This window comes from Triticum aestivum, chromosome 4B (genome assembly GCF_018294505.1).
Source record: "Triticum aestivum cultivar Chinese Spring chromosome 4B, IWGSC CS RefSeq v2.1, whole genome shotgun sequence".
NCBI classification, from domain to species: domain Eukaryota; kingdom Viridiplantae; phylum Streptophyta; class Magnoliopsida; order Poales; family Poaceae; genus Triticum; species Triticum aestivum.
Genome location: NC_057804.1, coordinates 622,801,964 through 622,807,963, shown reverse-complemented (window position 1 = coordinate 622,807,963; position 6,000 = coordinate 622,801,964).

Here is a 6,000-nt window from a genome sequence, read left to right as displayed (position 1 = left end):
GGAGATCGAGCAGTTTTTCACCTGCCTCGTAGGAGTAAAACTTCCTTACGGTTACGCGGGGAAGATAAGCAGATACCTAGACCCAGTGAAGCAGAAGTTCAGCGGGATGAAGTCTCACGACTGTCACGTGCTGATGACGCAGATAATTCCAGTTGCAATCCATGGGATCATGGACGCGCACGTCCGTGAAACGCTATTTGGCCTATGCAACTTTTTCAATGTCATCTCTCGGAAGTCGGTTGGCGTGAGGCAACTCAGAAGGCTACAGGAAGAGATCGTGGTGATACTATGTGAGCTTGAGATGTACTTCCCGCCCGCATTCTTCGACGTTATGGTGCATCTGCTGGTCCATATCGTGGAGGATATCATCCAACTCGGGCCGACGTTCCTGCACAACATGATGCCGTTTGAAAGGATGAATGGTGTCATCAAAGGATACATTCGCAACATGTCACGTCCAGAGGGAAGCATAGCCAGGGGCTTTCTGACCGAAGAGTGTATCTCCTACTACACAAATTATCTAGGCATCGAGGACCCCATTGGTCTACCCGTCAACAGGCACCTCAACAGGCTCGCTGGATGGGGTCACTGTGAGGGTCGCCGCGAAATGCATGTCGACTTCGAGGGTCGACTCGCCAACTTTGAAAGAGCAAACCTAGTCGCGCTACAACACATAGACATGGTCGATCCTTGGGTGGTAGAGCACAAAACCTTTATTGATAAGACGGACAATGACCGAGGCCAACAGAGGACGGACAGAGATATAATCAAAGAGCACAACTCATGTTTCACGCATTGGTTCAAGCAGAAGCTTCTGTCGTACCCTTTACATGAGGATTCTTCCACGGAAGAACAACTCATATTCGCCTTGTCACAGGGCGCCGAGCACAACCTGATGACCTATGAGGCGTACGATATGCAACCTCTCAATCAAGTCAGTGGGGAAAAGAAATGCGGTAGTTGAACTTAGGGGAACACAAACTCGGTCCCGGCGGTTACAGAGTGGTGGAGCCTATATGGGACAAAGAGGACGCGGAGCGTGCCGAGCAAGGCCTATCGCCCCGCTTCGAGAAATATAGCAGTGACAACCAGACCAGGAACTATGTCAGGGCCCGGTACAAGGAGGACCCGATAACAAAGGAACTTACCACGGATCTGAAGACCAGGGCGCTTGAGCTTGTTCTAGCGAAGGAGACTGAAAGCAGTAGCGCGGGGTCGTCTCAGAGCAACCATGCTTGGGACAGCACTCTAAATAGGGCGTTGAACGTAATGAAAAACAAGGATAAGCTCAGTAAGCCATCGTCAGTTGGTCGTGTGGTCGGCAAAGGCTTGTCCACAAAATGGTCATCATACTACACCGTTGGTGGGCGAAAGGAGAAAAAGACCAGCTTGGAAAGCCAGTCGCGCGAGGTTCAAGAACTCAAGGCACAAGTGGCGCGGATTCCGGAGATTATCCAAGAGAAAGTGCAACAACAACTGGGATCGACGCTCACCGACATTATGCCTACCTTGATTCATGGGCTGACGACGTGGATTGCGGGTGGCCAACAGGGGCGGCCCCCAATTCCCAGCTTCACGGCCAGCAACTCGCACAACGTGCAGGCGGCGCCATTGGTGTCTCCCGCGGCGGCAGTATTGGTGTCTCCGACGCCGGCACGGCCGGAATTGGAGCTTAATGCACCCGGGTGTACGCCGGCCGGCACCTCGGCAAGAAACGGCCCCTCCGTCAGTTGCACGCCCGCCGTTGGCGGTGCCTTGACATTATCCAAGCTCAACGCCATCATCACGGTAACTAATTAAGCCTCTCGGCCAAGGACTTCATCTCCTTTTGCCTTTGACTGGGTATCCCTGACGCCCTGCATGTTTTCCTAGGGCACCGCCGATGTTCTGTGCACTATCTTGCACTTCGTGAACGATGAGTTGGTCGATGTCGCCAAGGGCAAAATCGTTCAACCAGGCAACCCCGTGTTCCATGGTAAACCAATGCCACCCACCATGTATAGGGTTCAACTGGTTCGGGTGCTGCCAGGCTGCGACGAGTTGTTACCACCGATTCGACCCACCGGGGCCGACGAAGATGATCTGATGACCCTCATCACCTGCCTAAGCTGGCCCCTGCTTTGGCCGAAGAGCCAGATTCGTTTGGGAGCGGGGGACACCACCCCAAAGACAACACCGCCAGTCGTGCCGGCGCCAAACCATGGCAAGACCGCCGCAACGCTACCGGACATGCCGGACATCCCTATGGCACAGGATCCGAACATGCATATGGCACAGGATCTGGACGACAACGACAACAACGACGGCCGTACATTTAGCAACTTCGATAAGTACTTTGCCGAACATGGGTACGATGACGAATTCTACGGGCCTCTTTCTCAAGAACCCAACCCTATAAAAGAAGACCGCTGTCTAGCTGGTACGGCGGAGAAACCCAATTGCAACAGGCGTCGTCTGGCGTTCAGTTCTCAGGAGACACCTCCAGCTATCGACTTCACCGAGCCTCAGATAGCCGAGGTGCCAAATATTATCAGCCCCAACACACTCAAGAAGGCGGTCTGTGAGCAGAACTCGGTCCCATTACAACAGAAGAAGAAGGGACGGAAAAGAAAGAGTAACAAGGGTGCGAGCCAGTCGGGACCGAGTACGATCCGTGCTCAGGACGGGCCACCTTCACCTAAGGATATCTCGAGGAGGGTGCATGTGGCGGGTAGGGCGATGCTACCGACAAATATGCTCAATGCTGCAACCGGTGCTATGCGGAGTCTGCATGACAGTGTTCTTTCTTTGGAGAAGCGGCGTCTCAGAGAGAATGATGTGGCATACCCGGTTTTCGTGGCCAAGGTGCCAGAGGGCAAGGGCTTTGTGGATGGCCCCATCGGGGGTACGATCGTCCTGCGGTTTGATGACATCTTTGCTATGTTTAACCTTCATCCGCTGCACTACACCTTCGTTCGGCTGTTTTCGCTGAGTATGGAGATGCGGATTATTAGAGACAAGACCCCGGACATCGTGATAGTCGACCCCTTCTACATGCGTGCCAAGAAGTTGTGCAGTGCTGGGGACCGGCATGTCGGGAGTTCTTACCTCGAAGGTGTCATTCTGGCAAACCCAGATAAGGATAACTTCCTCGTGCCTTACTTTCCCGAGTAAGTCATCCCCTAACCGCCCCGAAACTTATGATTTCTTAGATTTCAATCATTCTTTTTTTTCTAACATTCCGTGTTCTGTGTAGTGACACACATTGCACACTCATCCTCTTAAGCCTGAAATATTCCATGGCCACGTATTTCGACCCGGACCATGACTCTAAGATAGACTACACAAATATCAAGAAAGTTCTTGATGATGTTCTCCCCGGCTATGACAAATCTGGAGGCACCTTCGCCAAGCCAGTTCGTAGGCGGTACGGCGCACACGTGTTTGCCCACAATACAAAGTTCTCCTGCGTCAAGCAGCCGCCTGGCGGTCAGAAGGATGCCTACTACGCCCTCCATCACATGCGGGCGATCGTACGGGACCATCACCACCTTCTGCTACCAGATAATCTCAAAGAATGGGCCGCGAGCTTGTCGGCAATCCAGGACGCGGACATCAGACAAGAATTCTTTCGCATCCAGTCAGAGTTTGCGGAAATTATCCATCAAGATGTCCTTCGTACCTCGGGGCAGTTTTACCTCAGATATCAACCGTCCAACAGTGAGATAGACACAACGCTACAAATGCAGGCTGACAACGCCCGCGATTTCATGACCATCACGACAGACGACGGCTTCATCCACGCTCCGGTCCCATGAGTGGAGTCGAAAGTAGTGACGCTATATGTAGTTCTGAAACATTGATTGGCTCATGTTGTAATTAAACTTTAATGAACTTGTATGTCTCTTTGGTTTGGACAGTCGTTCAACTTAGATGTAGTCGATGCTGTTTATTAGTAGGACCATGAATCATGCTATTAATGTCTTGCTTTTCTCTTCCGATCCTATTGTTGCATACTTATATATTTCTTATGTATTGTCTGTTGTTTGGCTTGTGCATAGAGATGCCGTCGTATGTCGTGTACAAGGGTAAGGTTCCCGGAGTCTACGATGACTGGGAGAGTGTCGGAGACAGGTTCACCGTTTCAGCGGTAACAGTTACAAAGGGTACACCACTAGGGCGGAGGCGGAATCTAGATATGCCCGCTTTCTAGCAAGAGAGAGGAGGGAGCGTTGGAGGAACCGGATGAAGACCAGTTTCATCGCGATGATGCTCAGCGTGATGACCGCAGCTCTCTTCTATGTGATGGTAGTTTAGATGATCGATATCGAATTGTAATGTGAAGACAAACTCGCTACTCGCGGTCTCAAGACTTGTAATGTTCTATCTTTGTTCGGTCTTTTGAATTCGGAGACTAATATGATGAATTGTATTCGGAGACTAATCTTCTATTGTATTCGATGAATCTGCTATTGCTGTGTGGTGTTGTCTAAATTCTGTCCAATAATATATTTTGTAACCTGTGAAAATATCAAAAAAGAAAAAAAATAATCCCTAATATTCATACTAGTGGCGCACCACACAAGACACTAATGGCGCACTGTGATAATCACACTAATGGCGCATCAACCACTGGTGCGCCATCAGTATGCCAAAGCACATGGGTACATATGGCCCCCTGGGAGGCATTCTAATGGCACACTGTGGCTTATACTAATGGCGCACTACGTGGTGCGCCATTAGAACACCAGATACTAATGGCGCACCAGTGGTGCGCCATTAGAATTTAATTCTAATGGCGTGATGCTAGTGGCGCACCAGTAGTGCGCCATTAGAAGGCAAAACTGGTGCGCATCATGCCTTTTCCTTGTAGTGTATGTACCAAAAACAGAATGTCATGTCATATTCAAAGGTATAATGTGTAAGCTAAGAAGATGCAATTTAACCAAATTGGAAGGAATACAAGCTAGACATCCGGCTGGAGTGGTGAGCATGATCATCTAGGACCTGAGAGCCTGGTGGGAGGTGGTCTGCTTCACCACCATTGCAGCTTTTTAGTTGGCTTCCAGGTGATGCCTATCTTTGCTGGGCTTGTCACTGGCTTGGCCAGTGCTCTGACTAGCTATTTGTCTTCTAGTGCTCACGGGATGGTGGTTCATGTAAAAAAAATATCTTTCCTTATCTTACCGACTTCGGCCTTTTGAATACAAGCTAGACACCATATGGAACATGCAAGCACATATGACACCGCGAAGTTAAAGCAAGCACCTGGGATGGTGGTTCATTGCGAGTGAGGTCATCAACTCCCGAGCTACGTTTACCGTCTCCATCTGCTGACACTGCACCCTTTATAGCATTGTAACGTGTCTTGCATACCCACGAAGAAAGCTGGCGCGAATTCTCTCTTTTCTTTGCTGCTTCTCTTTCGGCAGACTCTGAAATACCCTTGCATAAAAACACAATAGTGAGAGTATGGGTGAAGTGTATGTAGAACTAGTGCACTGTAAAAGTAGCAGATAGTAGGTGGCTGAAAAATAAATGACAGGAGACATATGATAGCTCTACAACATTGCATGGAAAAAAAAATTAGATTCTACTCCGTATGATTTTGTAATATATGAGCACAGGAAATGCAGTTACTCCTCCAGCACACCACCACATATGGTCATATCTAAGATAACAGTCGACTAAAAATAAATATGTCAGCCATTTTTTTAATGAACCATCCGATCTATAAGGAACGGGCCGATGGCCTTCGTCTACCTCCCGCTAGTCACTTTTGACGATCTTTCTTGAACCGCCTGCGACCACCGGCCCAGACCCCTGCCTCCGCCGCCCCGCCCTCCCATCGACCTCACACCACCGCCGTGCTTGGCAGCGCCCCCCAGGCCATCCCTTTAATCCTGATCGACCTCCAAATCGGGCGCCAGTAGCTCTAGGCCGCACACGGCCCTAAGATAAACACCAAGGCGCTGCTTCCCCGGTGTAATAGGCATACTAGCTCCTGTTACGCTGGGCAAT